The sequence below is a fragment of the Bombina bombina genome, chromosome 7 (genome assembly GCF_027579735.1).
Source record: "Bombina bombina isolate aBomBom1 chromosome 7, aBomBom1.pri, whole genome shotgun sequence".
Taxonomy (NCBI): Eukaryota; Metazoa; Chordata; class Amphibia; order Anura; family Bombinatoridae; genus Bombina; species Bombina bombina.
The window spans coordinates 68,599,516-68,616,933 of NC_069505.1; positions in this window are offsets into that span (position 1 = coordinate 68,599,516).

Genomic DNA, 17,418 nt, shown 5'->3' on the forward strand with positions numbered 1-17,418 from the left:
CTCTTTGCATACTTTTACTAAATTCTACCATTTTGATGTGTTTTCTTCTTCTGAAGCAGTTTTTGGTAGAAAAGTTCTTCAGGCAGCGGTTTCAGTTTGAATCTTCTGCTTATGTTTTTTGTTAAACTTTATTTTGGGTGTGGATTTTTTTCAGCAGGAATTGGCTGTCTTTATTTTATCCCTCCCTCTCTAGTGACTCTTGTGTGGAAAGATCCACATCTTGGGTAGTCATTATCCCATACGTCACTAGCTCATGGACTCTTGTTAATTACATGAAAGAAAACATAATTTATGTAAGAACTTACCTGATAAATTCATTTCTTTCATATTAACAAGAGTCCATGAGGCCCACCCTTTTTTTGTGGTGGTTATGATTTTTTTGTATAAAGCACAATTATTCCAATTCCTTATTTTATATGCTTCGCACTTTTTTTCTTATCACCCCACTTCTTGGCTATTCGTTAAACTGATTTGTGGGTGTGGTGAGGGGTGTATTTATAGGCATTTTAAGGTTTGGGAAACTTTGCCCCTCCTGGTAGGAATGTATATCCCATACGTCACTAGCTCATGGACTCTTGTTAATATGAAAGAAATGAATTTATCAGGTAAGTTCTTACATAAATTATGTTATTATCATAACATAGAATTTATTTTAAATGTAATTTAAGTACATGAGACAGTATTAGACCCTGGAGATGTGCACATCTTAGAATAAAAAATGACATATATGCTCTTCAAAACTACCTAGTATATTACTACACCCAGGCTGTACACGGTACCCAAGTCTGTGCAACCGGACAGGTAAAGTGATAGGGATCTAAGTAATATCAGGTGCTTTGAAAGAAATTCAGGAACACATTTAGTAATGGAGTGCCAGCAATCACATAAATGCAAATATGTACATAACGTTGTTGCAACAGAGTAGATAGCAGTGAAGCAAAATGTAGATATTAGTTAGTGCTAACATTGCAATCCAGGTCACACCTGGTTAACCTTCCACATATAGCGGTATCGGCCTTTAGCATAAAGAGTTGCAGACCTCCATAAGCAAGCAAGTATAGTGATTAGTAGCAACACTGCAGACAATTTTAGCAAAGCAGATATCCTGGGAAGTAGCAAGAGTGCAGATAAAAGCAATAAGTCAGCGTAATAAGCAGCAAGAGTCGGACCAGGCTAACCCTCCATATTCTGTATGTATGTTCAGTCACATTCCAATATTTGCCAAATGTTAGTAAACTTATCTGAAGCTTAGAACGTTCGCTGTAAGAGTCTGCTGGGTGCTGCAATAGCACAGGGTTGCTCCTGGGAATAGAAGCCTTGCTGTTGTGTTCCGTGTGAATTTGCGGTACCAAGCTTAGTAGAAAACGCTAAGTTGCTGTAGCGTGGTCTGGAAGCGTGCACACTTCCGGGTTGGTCACATGTATATATAGGTATTTTCTTATGTTAAGTACTTGTTACCAGAATAGAAACTGTGATGTCACCTGAAACGGTCTACAATTCCCGTGGAGTGCTCTTTTTTTCCTGCTTATTGTGCATACATTTATGGTGCACCCAGGGCCTTAATTCAGTATACTGGAGTGCGGTCTTTACTTTGTTTATATATATATATATAGTGCTTTTTTGTAAAAGAAAAGGTGCCGGTACACAAAAAAATGTGCTGGTACTCATTGATTATTGATTGATAAATTTTGCTCAGTAACTTTGAGAAAAGCAAAGTGACAAAATTCTCTTTTGAAAACTAGAGTATTTATATGATGATTACAAATATTGCCTCTTTGGGGGGTAGTTATCAAGCCGTCTACTTTTCTGGCTTCGCCGGCCCAATACGCCCGCCTAAGCTCGCCTACCTTCGCCGCCGCGGACCTGAAAAAATACGCCTAAGTTATCAAATAAAGCTGTCAAAAAGCCGCGGGGCGATGAGCAGCGGACTGTGACAGTTATCACTCATCCGATCTCGCTGCCCTTCGGCTTTTTCCCAGCTTTATTGCTAGCCTGTCACTAAGCACTCACACTAAACTACACTGTTCTATCCCTATACCGGCGCCCCCGGAGCCTCCCGCAACTCAATAAAGTTACTAACCCCTAAACCGCCGCTACTAGACCCCGCCGCAACTCTTATAAATGTATTAACCCCTAAACCGCCGCTCCCGGACACCGCTGCCACCTACAGTATACCTAGTAACCCCTATCCTGCCCCCCCTATACCGTCGCCCTCTATAATAAAATTATTAACCCCTATCCTGCTGATCCCGCACCTCTCCGCAACTAAATAAATAGTTTAACCCCTAAACCGCCGCTCCATGAACCCGCCGCAACCTATATTAAACCTATTAACCCCTATCCTGCCCCCCCTACACCGTCGCCACTTATAATAAATGTATTAACCCCTAATCTGCCCCCCCTACACCGTCGCCACCTATAATAAATTTATTAACCCCTATCCTGCCCCCCACTACGCCGCCGCCACTGTCATAAAATTATTAACCCCTAAACCTAGGTCTAACCCTAACCCTAACGCCCCCTAACTTAAATATTAATTAAATAAATCTAAATAAATTAACTCTTATTAAGTAAATGAATCCTATTTAAAACTAAATACGTACCTTTAAAATAAACCCTAATATAGCTACAATATAAATAATAATTATATTCTAGCTATCTTAGGATTTATTTTTATTTTACAGGTACCTTTCAATTTATTTTAACCAGGTACAATAACTATTAAATAGTTATTAACTATTTAATAGCTTACCTAGCTAAAATAAAGAGAAATGTACCTGTGAAATAAATCCTAACCTAAGTTACAATTACACCTAACACTACACTATACTTTAATAAATTATTCCTATTTAAAACTAAATACTTACCTGTAAAATAAACCTTAAGATGGCTACAATATAATTAATAATTATATTATAGCTATCTTAGGATTTATATTTATTTTACAGGTAACTTTGTATTTATTTGAGCTAGTTAGAATAGTTATTAAATAGTTATTAACTATTTAATAACTACCTAGCTAAAAGAAATACAAAATTACCTGTAAAATAAATCCTAACTTAAGTTACAATTAAACCTAATACTACACTATCATTAAATTAATTAAATAAATTAACTACAAATAACTACAATTAAATACAATTACATAAACTAACTAAAGTACAAAAAATAAAAAAAGCTGTTACAAAAAATAAAAAAATAAGTTACAAACATGTTACAAATATTACAACAATTTTAAGCTACTTACACCTAATCTAAGCCCCCTAATAAAATAACAAACCCCCAAAATAAAAAAATGCCCTACCCTATTCTAAATTAAATAAATTTCAAAGCTCTTTTACCTTACCAGCCCTTAAAAGGGCCATTTGTGGGGGCATGCCCCAAAGAAAACAGCTCTTTTGCCTGTAAAAGAAAAATACAACCCCCCCCCCAACATTAAAACCCACCACCCACATACCCCTAATCTAACCCAAACCCCCCTTACAAAAACCTAACACTAATCCCCTGAAGATCATCCTACCTTGTCTTCACTCAGCCGAGCAGCGATGGAACTGAAGAGGACATCCGGAGCGGAAGAAGTTAATCCTCCAAGCGGCGCTGAAGAAATCTTCCATCCGATGAAGTCATCATCCAGGCGGCGCTGAAGAAAAGTCTTCGATCCGGCCGATGTCATCTTCAAAGAGGCGCTGAAGAGGTCTTCTATCCGGGCGAAGTCATCTTCCAAGCCGGGTCTTGAATCTTCCTTCCGCCGACGCGGAACCACCTTCTTCACCGACGGACTACGACGAATGACGGCTCCTTTAAGGGACGTCATCCAAGATGGCGTCCCCTCAATTCCGATTGGCTGATAGGATTCTATCAGCCAATCGGAATTAAGGTAGGAAAATCTGATTGGCTGATTGAATCAGCCAATCAGATTCAAGTTCAATCCGATTGGCTGATCCAATCAGCCAATCAGATTGAGCTTGCATTCTATTGGCTGATCGGAACAGCCAATAGAATGCAAGCTCAATCTGATTGGCTGATTCCATCAGCCAATCAGATTTTTTCTACCTTAATTCCGATTGGCTGATAGAATCCTATCAGCCAATCGGAATTGAGGGGACGCCATCTTGGATGACGTCCCTTAAAGGAGCCGTCATTCGTCGTAGTCCGTCGGTGAAGAAGGTGGTTCCGCGTCGGCGGAAGGAAGATTCAAGACCCGGCTTGGAAGATGACTTCATCGGATGGAAGATTTCTTCAGTGCCGCTTGGAGGATTAACTTCTTCCGCTCCGGATGTCCTCTTCAGTTCCATCGGTGGCTCGGCTGAGTGAAGACGACTCAAGGTAGGATGATCTTCAGGGGATTAGTGTTAGGTTTTTGTAAGGGGGGTTTGGGATAGATTAGGGGTATGTGGGTGGTGGGTTTTAATGTTGGGGGGGGGGTTGTATTTTTCTTTTACAGGCAAAAGAGCTGTTTTCTTTGGGGCATGCCCCCACAAATGGCCCTTTTAAGGGCTGGTAAGGTAAAAGAGCTTTGAACTTTATTTAATTTAGAATAGGGTAGGGCATTTTTTTATTTTGGGGGGGTTTGTTATTTTATTAGGGGGCTTAGATTAGGTGTAAGTAGCTTAAAATTGTTGTAATATTTGTAACATGTTTGTAACTTATTTTTTTATTTTTTGTAACTTAGCTTTTTTTATTTTTTGTACTTTAGTTAGTTTATGTAATTGTATTTAATTGTAGTTATTTGTAGTTAATTTATTTAATTAATTTAATGATAGTGTAGTATTAGGTTTAATTGTAACTTAAGTTAGGATTTATTTTACAGGTAATTTTGTATTTCTTTTAGCTATGTAGTTATTAAATAGTTAATAACTATTTAATAACTATTCTAACTAGCTAAAATAAATACAAAGTTACCTGTAAAATAAATATAAATCCTAAGATAGCTTTAATATAATTATTAATTATATTGTAGCTATCTTAGGGTTTATTTTACAGGTAAGTATTTATTTTTAAATAGGAATAATTTATTAAAGTATAGTGTAGTGTTAGGTGTAATTGTAACTTAGGTTAGGATTTATTTCACAGGTACATTTCTCTTTATTTTAGCTAGGTAAGCTATTAAATAGTTAATAACTATTTAATAGCTATTGTACCTGGTTAAAATAAATTGAAAGGTACCTGTAAAATAAAAATAAATCCTAAGATAGCTAGAATATAATTATTATTTATATTGTAGCTATATTAGGGTTTATTTTAAAGGTAAGTATTTAGTTTTAAATAGGATTCATTTACTTAATAAGAGTTAATTTATTTAGATTTATTTAATTAATATTTAAGTTAGGGGGGCGTTAGGGTTAGGGTTAGACTTAGGTTTAGGGGTTAATAATTTTATGACAGTGGCGGCGGCGTAGTGGGGGGCAGGATAGGGGTTAATAAATTTATTATAGGTGGCGACGGTGTAGGGGGGCAGATTAGGGGTTAATAAATTTATTATAGGTGGCGACGGTGTAGGGGGGGCAGGATAGGGGTTAATACATTTAATATAGGTTGCGGCGGGTTCAGGGAGTGGCGGTTTAGGGGTTAATACATTTATTATAGTTGCGGTGGGCTCCGGGAGCGGCGGTTTAGGGGTTAATATGTATAGAGTAGCTTGCGGTGGGCTCCGGGAGCGGCGGTTTAGGGGTTAATATGTATAGAGTAGCTTGCGGTGGGCTCCGGGAGCGGCGGTTTAGGGGGTAATAACTTTATTTAGTTGCGGCGGTGTAGGGGGGGTCAGATTAGCGGTGTTTTGACTCGGGGTACATGTTAGGGTGTTAGGTGTAGACAGCTCCCATAGGAATCAATGGGATGTCTGTCAGCAGCGAACTTGTACTTTCGCTATGGTCAGACTCCCATTGATTCCTATGGGATCCGCCGCCTCCAGGGGTGGCGGATTGAAAACCAGGTACGCTGGGCCGTAAAAGTGCCGAGCGTACCTGCTAGTTTTTTTGATAGCTAGCAAAAGTAGTGAGAATGTGCCGCACTTGTGTGCGGAACATCTGGAGTGACGTAAGAATCGATCTGTGTCGGACTGAGTCCGGCGGATCGATGCTTACGTCACAAAATTCTACTTTTGCCGGTCTCGAGCCTTTGATAACTAAGGTGAATCAGCCTCGCCACAAATACGCTGCGGAATTCCAGCGTATTTGAGGTTGACGGCTTGATAACTAGGCCCCTTTGAGTTGGCAGAGGTGGGGCACTAAGGTGACCGGTGAGTACCACCACAAAAAAGCCCTATATATATATATATATATGTGTGTGTATGTGTTTTTTTTTCTTATGTTATTTACTTGTTATCAGAATAGAAACTGGGAGGTCACCTAAAACTTATAACATATATATATATAGAGAGAGAGAGAAAGAGAGAGAGAGAGAGAGAGAGAGAGAGAGAGAGAATGAGAGAGAGAGAGAGAGAGAGAGAGAGAGAGAGAGAGGGGTCTTTCTTATTTTTTGTAATTTACCTATATTATAGCATTTGTTTATTCTTTGTTAAAAGGAACAGCATTGCACTAGTGGGGTCTGACTGAACCCACTGGGTGAGCCCACTACAAGAGTTATATATGTGCAGCCATCAATTGGCAGCTAGCTTCAAGTAATGCATTGCTGTTACAAACTCTACCTAGGTATGCTTTCCACCAATTGATACCAAGAGAATGAAGCAAATCAGACTGTGAGATAGGAGCTCAATGGCATCTAAGGAAATATACTTATTGTATGGTGGACATTCAACCGTTTTTTTTTTTTTTTGTTTGTTTTTTTTTTTTAAAACTTTACTACACTTTAAAATTCCCTTTTTTTAGATACAACAAAAAAGAAAAAAGATGTTGCTGTCCCTTTAATGAAGTTAGAGAAATGCTTTTCTGTGCGTGGATGGCATAAAGCCAAATAATCAACACAATCATTGGAAACATTTTAATTAGATATCGTTTGCTATTAACTGACATGAATCTGCATATTTTATCACAACAAGTTTAATATAGCAACAAGACACAAACTGCTGATTACATAGCAAACTGACAATCGACAAGTAGGGAGCCAAAATATTAACCCCTCATATACAAGTTCTACATCAATACTTTTTTGGCTTCTTTTATTTTTTATGGGATACGTGATTTTTTTTTTGGCATCCGGTAATGGTGGAAAACGCGTCATCAGAAGCTGTCGATAAGTGTAATAGCTTCCGACACCATTTTTTGGGGTTTCGCAACCTTGCGCAAAACCATTTACAAAGGAATCAAACCCTGAATCTGTAAAGCATAGAATGCTCCATTGGCCTCTATTTATCAAGGTCTGTTGGACCTGATCCGACAGTGCAGATCAGGTCCAACAGACCTTGCTGAATACGGCAAGCAATATGCTCGCCGTATTCAGCATTGCACAAGAGCTGCTGGTGCAACGCCGCCCCCTGCAGACCGCCAATGGGCCGGCAGCAGGGGGGTGTCAATAAACCCGTTCGTACTCGATCGGGTTGATTTCCGGCGATGTCTGTCCGCCTGGTCAGAGCAGGCAGACAGGTTATGGAGCAGCGGTCTTTGTGACCGCTGCTTCATAACTGCTGTTTCTGGCGAGTCTGCAGGCTCGCCAGAAACACGGGGCATCAAGCTCCATTCGGAGCTTAATAAATATGCCCCATTGTATCTACAGCAAACAAGTTCAAACAAGAGTGCTCCTTCGTGACTGGGTTTTTTCAAGCAAGGCACCTTCGTGAGCGCAAAGTCCAAACACGACAGTGCGTTTTACATTATTGAAATCACATTTACAACCCCATTTAGAATTCCAAAGACAGATGGAAAGACAGACAGATAAATAAATCTGAATGTGTTTACAATTACCAGTTTTAAAAAAAGCTCCTTCTACATAATGCTCAGTTTGTCAGAATATGGAGCACCAAGCTATATTATCATACATCCCAAAGATCATAGCAAGACACTTAGAGACATCATTAGCTTTACTCTTGTTTGGCATTGTTGATTTAAGGAAAACTAGGGCAAGATTATAAGCAAACCAGCTGGAAAGAGACATTAAATAGGACTTGAAATTCCAGCGCTGTAAAACGATCCCCTAAAAATAAAGCAAATGCTGTGAGATAGCACCCTGCTAGCACACATACATAAACAGACACCGAGCCAAACTCTGCACAGTTATTCTGTAATATAAAGTTACATGCATGCTTTTGAAAAATAAATTAGCATGCACCCTACGGAGGTCTGAGACAATTTGCCGGTCTATCTGCCCTGATTCTCTGAGACGCAGAAACGAAGGCGCATATTTATTGGCAAGCATGAGTAGCATTAGTATGTATCAAATGACACTGCAAATTACACTCATAAAAATAATTTTGTTTGCTAAAGACCTTAAAAAAATAATATTATTAATATAACGTTTGACTATACATTTTTTTTGTTTGTTTGAGTTTCAGTATTTTAAAGGGACTTTTTACTGTTTAAAAAGATAGAGAATCCCTTTATAACCAATTTCCCAGTTTTGCATAACCAACACTGTTATATTAACACTTTTTACCTCTGTGATTTCCTTCTATCTAAGTTTCTGCAGACTGCCCCTTATTTCAGGGTTTTTTTGACAGACTTGCAATTTAGCCAATTAGTGCCCTCTCATAAGTAATCCCACGGGACCGAGCACACTGTTATCTATATGGCACACATGAACTAGCCCTGTCTAGCTGTGAAAAACTGTCAAATGCATTCAGATAAGAGGCGGCCTTCAAGAGCTTAGAAATTAGCATATGAGCCTACCTAGGTTTAGATTTCAACTAAGAATACCAAGAGAACAAAGCAAATGTGTATATAAAAGTAAATTGGAAGTTGTTTAAGATTACATGCCCTATCTAAATAGTGAAAGTTTAATTCTGACTGTCGCTTTAATTCTTCTTTTACAGTATGTTACAGTGACATGCAAGTGTAAGAATAAAATACACAATTTCATTAGCGTATTTTTATTTTAATCATTTTCCTTTACCTAACCATGCGTGTGATCTAATGAGATGCAGGATGGAAGCGATCCAGTAGTGCAAGTGGTGCGCTAACTGTGCTCAAAGTGACATTGTTACGGGGCTGGGTTTGCGTGCGTATTATAAGTTGAAAGTGAAAAGTTAGTGAGCGAGTGAAAGTCCGATGCGCGCTAACTTCAGGACTTCTGATACCTCAACTGCTCTAACCTCTCCCCATAGACTTCTATGGGGCATGCAGTTAAAAAGAATTGTCAGCCCTAAACCTGAAGTAAGTTACAAATACTTTGCATTCCAATGTTCTTCACATATAAGAAAATGTTATACAGGGAGTGCAGAATTATTAGGCAAGTTGTATTTTTGAGGATTAATTTTATTATTGAACAACAACCATGTTCTCAATGAACCCAAAAAACTCATTAATATCAAAGCTGAATAGTTTTGGAATTAGTTTTTAGTTTGTTTTTAGTTATAGCTATTTTAGGGGGATATCTGTGTGTGCAGGTGACTATTACTGTGCATAATTATTAGGCAACTTAACAAAAAACAAATATATACCCATTTCAATTATTTATTTTTACCAGTGAAACCAATATAACATCTCAACATTCACAAATATACATTTCTGACATTCAAAAACAAAACAAAAACAAATCAGTGACCAATATAGCCACCTTTCTTTGCAAGGACACTCAAAAGCCTGCCATCCATGGATTCTGTCAGTGTTTTGATCTGTTCACCATCAACATTGCGTGCAGCAGCAACCACAGCCTCCCAGACACTGTACAGAGAGGTGTACTGTTTTCCCTCCTTGTAAATCTCACATTTGATGATGGACCACAGGTTCTCAATGGGGTTCAGATCAGGTGAACAAGGAGGCCATGTCATTAGATTTTCTTCTTTTATACCCTTTCTTGCCAGCCACGCTGTGGAGTACTTGGACGCGTGTGATGGAGAATTGTCCTGCATGAAAATCATGTTTTTCTTGAAGGATGCAGACTTCTTCCTGTACCACTGCTTGAAAAAGGTGTCTTCCAGAAACTGGCAGTAGGACTGGGAGTTGAGCTTGACTCCATCCTCAACCCGAAAAGGCCCCACAAGCTCATCTTTGATGATACCAGCCCAAACCAGTACCACCTCCAACTTGCTGGCGTCTGAGTCGGACTGGAGCGCTCTGCCATTTACCAATCCAGCCACGGGCCCATCCATCTGGCCCATCAAGACTCACTCTCATTTCATCAGTCCATAAAACCTTAGAAAAATCAGTCTTGAGATATTTCTTGGCCCAGTCTTGACGTTTCAGCTTGTGTGTCTTGTTCAGTGGTGGTCGTCTTTCAGCCTTTCTTACCTTGGCCATGTCTCTGAGTATTGCACACCTTGTGCTTTTGGGCACTCCAGTGATGTTGCAGCTCTGAAATATGGCCAAACTGGTGGCAAGTGGCATCTTGGCAGCTGCACGCTTGACTTTTCTCAGTTCATGGGCAGTTATTTTGCGCCTTGGTTTTTCCACACGCTTCTTGCGACCCTGTTGACTATTTTGAATGAAACGCTTGATTGTTCGATGATCACGCTTCAGAAGCTTTGCAATTTTAAGAGTGCTGCATCCCTCTGCAAGATATCTCACTATTTTTGACTTTTCTGAGCCTGTCAAGTCCTTCTTTTGACCCATTTTGCCAAAGGAAAGGAAGTTGCCTAATAATTATGCACACCTGATATAGGGTGTTGATGTCATTAGACCACACCCCTTCTCATTACAGAGATGCACATCACCTAATATGCTTAATTGGTAGTAGGCTTTCGAGCCTATACAGCTTGGAGTAAGACAACATGCATAAAGAGGATGATGTGGTCAAAATACTCATTTGCCTAATAATTCTGCACTCCCTGTATATATATATATATATATATATATATATATATATATATATTTACATATATATATACATATGTATATCTAATTATTATTTAAAAAATATATCTGAATATCTATATATACATACAGTATATACATATATAGATATTGTATTTACACACACATATATATATATATACCTGTATATGTATTTTAAAATACATTTGTTTTATGTGAAGAACACTGGAATGTCAAGTATTTATATTCAAAATGCATTAAACATGAAAAAAAATATATATTGCATGTTTCAAGGTATTTGACTGGAAGGGGCTCCAACGTTATATATATATACACACACACACACACACATATATATATATATATATATATATATATATCTACATAGGTGAATGCATGTATATTTATGTGTATATATGTATGTATGTGTATTAATGTGTATACATGTGTTTATATGTGTAAATATATGTCACACACACACATGTAGGCATATATACATTGCAGCACTTTCTAGTCAAACACATATACCATATCCCTTTTAACTCTTTTAAAACTGTGCCCACTCAGCATTCAATAAATGGGGCCCATACCATTTTCTCAATAGAAATCCTTAGCAATACTAAAATATACTACACCAATCTTAAAGGGACAGTAAAGTCAAAATTAAACTTCATTGATTCAGATAGGCCATGTCATTTTAAACAACTTTCCAGTTTACTTTTACCATCAAATTTGGTTTGTTCTTTTGGTATTCTTAGTTAAAAGCTAAACCTAGGTAGGCTCATATGCTAATTTCTAAGCCCTTGAAGGTGGCCTTTGATAGTTTTTCACAGCAACATTTGACAGCAACATTTGAGTATTTTTGGGGGCCAGATTTCTTTTTGTAAAAGAGCAACAAACTAAGGCTAGATTATGAATGGCTGCTAACTGTAGTGCGAGAGCAATATCATGTTTTTTTTTTGGCTTTTTGCGTGATAGACATAGCCAGCGTATTACAAGTTGAAAATAAATGCGCTTACTTAAGCTCAATCAAGATTTGCGCCCATTGGTCTAGTGTCTCTCTAACAGGCCAGCTTTTCTGGATTACCTTGGGTGAGAGCAGTTAAAATAACCACATTCCCTGATTATTTCACCTTTCGCCTGAGGACAGGTTTGAAAACCAGTGGTCTAGTGCGACTTGAGAGCTTAGGTAAAAGGTTATGGCTAAAAAAAAGTGGCACAACATATATATACACTTAAAAGTACATTCACTCATATAAACACTATCTGATATGAAATTAGTTTAAAAAAATATATTTTAAAAATTATAAGGGCTCAATGATATATGGTATAAGGTGTTTGACAGGAAAGGACTGCAAAGGGCTTTAACATATATGTTTACATATACATCTAAATGTGTGTGTATGTATATATATATATATATGTATGTGTGTGTGTGTGTGTGTGTGTGTGTGTGTGTACAGATATATTTATTTGCCCTGTACATATTTAACATTCCAATGTTCTTCACTTTCAGGATAAAGAAATGTGTATTGTAAATATATATATCTATATATATCTATATCTATATATTTTTTCTTTTGTGCTCTCTATTGACTTCTATGGGGAGAAATGTAGACGCGGTCGCAATATTTGGTTAGCGAGCATCTGATTTTTACTTTTATCTTGTAATACGCGCGCTAACCCTCGCACTTAAAAAGCTTCCATCTAGCAAAGTTACGTTCGAGCGGGAACGGTAAATAGCGCTTCACTCGTAATCTAGCCCTCAGATCTTAGTGTGCCGCACTTTTACTTACCTAATTAAAATAAATGTATTTACAATTTCACAAGCAGGAAATCACTGTTCTGTTTTTTAAATACAGTTAAAAGCTTCTGCTTTTTGTCAGGCTTATTTCCAATAAATGTTTATGAATTAAACAATAACTAAATCACATTTGACATTAATTAAATGTGTTAAACAGTTGTAAAATTGATAAAATCTAAACATTTATATTAGATACAATTAAATTTCATACTTAAATTAATAATTGAATCTAAAGGGGAGTAGTTTATACTATGGTTCCAATTTATCAAACGCCAGCTAAACAAGGATTCTGTCTGTGAATATGGTGCGCTTGCATCTGGGGCGAGCGAGCAGCATCTGCTGCCAACAGTTATCAAGGCACAAGCAATTGCTTGTGCAGCTGCTCCCCCTGGAGAATTTGTCAATCATGACCAGGATGATTTAACTTGTCCACCCTTGAGTTGGTGTAGAGGTTAAGTTACAGCAGTCTTCATACTTCAGCTACTTAAATAGCATTTCAGGTCCCCTCAAACTCCGCAGCTGCATCCGCATCTTCATAAATGGAGCACAGTATGACATTTGTGGTTGATTATAATTTATAATTTGATAATTGTCTGAATGTTAATGGCAGATGAGCCCTTTCAGATGTCCATGAGATCGCAATCAGTCATAAGGACAATACTAACTCCTTAGCAGAAGTTGCCTGAGCTACCAAATCAACTGCTCACCCCATAACACAAGAAATATAAAACACCCAGGCACAGAGATGGAGAAAAGACCAACATGGTCACGTTTATTAAGGTAACCAACAATGTAGGCATGAAATACACTGAACTGTGATGAAGATATCAAGGGATGTCAGCATCTGAGTCCCTAAATATTACAAACAGTGATGTCGCGAATAGTTCGTCGGCGAATAGTTCCCGGCGAACATAGCATGTTCGTGTTCACCGCGGCGGCCGAACATATGCAATGTTCGATCCGCCCCCTATTCTTCATCATTGAGTAAACTTTGACCCTCTACCTCACAGTCAGAACACACATTACAGCCAATCAGCGGCAGACACTCCCTCCCAGACCCTCCCACCTCCTGGACAGCATCCATTTTAGATTCATTTGGAAGATGCATTCTTAGTGAGAGGAGGGACAGTGTAGCTGCTGCTGATTTAATAGGGAAATTGATAGCTAGGCTAGTGTATTCAGTGTCCACTACAGTCCTTAAGGACTCATCTGATCTCTGCTGTAAGGACAGCACCCAAAAAAGCCCTCTTTAGGGCTAGAACATCAGTCTGCTTTTTTTTTTTCTTCATGTGTAATATAATTGCAGTTGCCTGCCTGCCAGCGTGTGTGTCAGGCTCACAGCGTTTACTGTGCCCACTTGCCCAGTGCCACCACTCATATCTGGTGTAACAGAAGTGTAGATTTAAAAAAAAAACAACACTTTTTTGACTGTGTTAAATAATAGCAGTCAGTTTCCTTCACACGTGTGCGTTTCAGGGCCTGCCTGCCAGGGCACAGTGTCACCCCAGTGCAACTCATATCTGGTGTAACAGTAGTGTAGATTTAAAAAAAAACAACACTTTTGACTGTGTTAAATAATAGCAGTCAGTTTCCTTCACACGTGTGCGTTTCAGTGCCTGCCTGCCTGCCAGGGCACAGTGTCACCCCAGTGCAACTCATATGTGGTGTAACAGTAGTGTAGATTTAAAAAAAAAAAACTTTTTTGACTGTGTTAAATAATAGCAGTCAGTTTCCTTCACACGTGTGCGTTTCAGTGCCTGCCTGCCAGGGCACAGTGTCACCCCAGTGCAACTCATATCTGGTGTAACAGTAGTGTAGATTTAAAAAAAACAACACTTTTTTGACTGTGTTAAATAATAGCAGTCAGTTTCCTTCACACGTGTGCGTTTCAGGGCCTGCCTGCCAGGGCACAGTGTCACCCCAGTGCAACTCATATATGGTGTAACAGTAGTGTAGATTTAAAAAAAACAACACTTTTTTGACTGTGTTAAATAATAGCAGTCAGTTTCCTTCACACGTGTGCGTTTCAGGGCCTGCCTGCCAGGGCACAGTGTCACCCCAGTGCAACTCATATCTGGTGTAACAGTAGTGAAGATTTAAAAAAAAAAAACACTTTTGACTGTGTTAAATAATAGCAGTCAGTTTCCTTCACACGTGTGCGTTTCAGTGCCTGCCTGCCAGGGCACAGTGTCACCCCAGTGCAACTCATATCTGGTGTAACAGTAGTGTAGATTTAAAAAAAACAACACTTTTTTGACTGTGTTAAATAATAGCAGTCAGTTTCCTTCACACGTGTGCGTTTAAGTGCCTGCCTGCCAGGGAACAGTGTCACCCCAGTGCAACTCATATCTGGTGTAACAGTAGTGTAGATTTAAAAAAAACAACACTTTTTTGACTGTGTTAAATAATAGCAGTCAGTTTCCTTCACACATGTGCGTTTCAGTGCCTGCCTGCCAGGGCACAGTGTCACCCCAGTGCAACTCATATCTGGTGTAACAGTAGTGTAGATTTAAAAAAAACAACACTTTTTTGACTGTGTTAAATAATAGCAGTCAGTTTCCTTCACACGTGTGCGTTTCATGGCCTGCCTGCCAGGGCACAGTGTCACCCCAGTGCAACTCATATCTGGTGTAACAGTAGTGTAGATTTAAAAAAAAAAAACACTTTTTTGACTGTGTTAAATAATAGCAGTCAGTTTCCTTCACACGTGTGCGTTTCAGTACCTGCCTGCCAGGGCACAGTGTCACCCCAGTGCAACTCATATCTGGTGTAACAGTAGTGTAGATTTTAAAAAAACAACACTTTTTGGACTGTGTTAAATAATTTCAGTCAGTTTCCTTAACACGTGTGCGTTTCAGGGCATGCCTGCCAGAAAACAGTGTCACCCCAGTGCAACTCATATCTGGTGTAACAGTAGTGTAGATTTAAAATAAACACAATTTATGCTTACCTGATAAATTTATTTCTCTTGTGGTGTATCCAGTCCACGGATCATCCATTACTTGTGGGATATTCTCATTCCCAACAGGAAGTTGCAAGAGGACACCCACAGCAGAGCTGTAATATAGCTCCTCCCCAACTGTCATAGCCAGTCATTCGACCGAAAACAAGCCGAGAAAGGAGGAACCATAGGGTGTAGTGGTTACTGTAGTTTAAATTTAAAAATTACCTGCCTTAAAATGACAGGGCGGGCCGTGGACTGGATACACCACAAGAGAAATAAATTTATCAGGTAAGCATAAATTGTGTTTTCTCTTGTAAGGTGTATCCAGTCCACGGATCATCCATTACTTGTGGGATACCAATACCAAAGCTAAAGTACACGGATGAAGGGAGGGACAAGGCAGGAACTTAAATGGAAGGAACCACTGCCTGTATAACCTTTCTCCCAAATATAGCCTCCGAAGAAGCAAAAGTATCAAATTTGTAAAATTTTGAAAAAGTATGAAGCGAAGACCAAGTCCCGCCTTGCAAATCTGTTCAACAGAAGCCTCATTTTTAAAGGCCCAAGTGGAAGCCACAGCTCTAGTGGAATGAGCTGTAATCCTTTCAGGAGGCTGCTGTCCAGCAGTCTCATAGGCTAAGCGGATTAAGCTTCTTAGCCAAAAAGAAAAAGAGGTTGCCAAAGCCTTTTGACCTCTCCTCTGTCCAGAGTAGACAACAAACAAAGCAGATGTTTGACGAAAATCTTTAGTAGCTTGTAAGTAAAACTTTAAAGCACAGACCACGTCCAGATTGTGTAACACAAGGATGGAACCACAATCTCTTGATTGATATTCTTGTTAGATACCACCTTAGGTAAGAACCCAGGTTTGGTACGCAGGACTACCTTATCGGTATGAAAAATCAGATAAGGAGAATCACATTGTAAGGCAGATAGCTCAGAGACTCTACGAGCTGAGGAAATAGCTACCAAAAAAAAAAAAAAGAACTTTCCAAGATAAAAGTTTGATATCTATGGAATGAAGAGGTTCAAACGGAACTCCTTGAAGAACCTTAAGAACCAAGTTTAAGCTCCATGGTGGAGCAACAGGTTTAAACACAGGCTCGATTCTAACTAAAGCCTGACAAAATGCCTGAACGTCTGGAACATCTGCAAAAGAATAGACAGAGCAAAAATCTGTCCCTTTAAGAAACTAGCTGACAATCCTTTTTCCAAACCTTCTTGGAGAAAAGATAAAATCCTAGGAATCCTGACCTTACTCCATGAGTAACCCTTGGATTCACACCAATAAAGATATCTACGCCATACCTTATGGTAAATTTTCCTGGTGACAGGCTTTCGCGCCTGTATTAAGGTATCAATAACTGACTCGGAGAAGCCACGCTTTGATAAAATCAAGCGTTCAATCTCCAGGCAGTCAGCCTCAGAGAAATTAGATTTGGATGGTTGAAAGGACCCTGAAGTAGAAGATCCTGTCTCAGAGGCAGAGACCATGGTGGAAAGGATGACATGTCCACTAGATCTGCATACCAGGTCCTGCGTGGCCACGCAGGTGCTATCAGAATCACCGATGCTCTCTCCTGCTTGATCTTGGCAATCAGTCGAGGGAGCAGAGGAAACGGTGGAAACACATAAGCCAGGTTGAAAGACCAGGGCGCTGCTAGAGTATCTATCAGTGTCGCCTTGGGATCCCTGGACCTGGATCCGTAACACGGAAGCTTGGCGTTCTGGCGAGACGCCATGAGATCCAGTTCTGGTTTGCCCCAACGGAGAATCAGTTGTGCAAATACCTCCGGATGGAGTTCCCA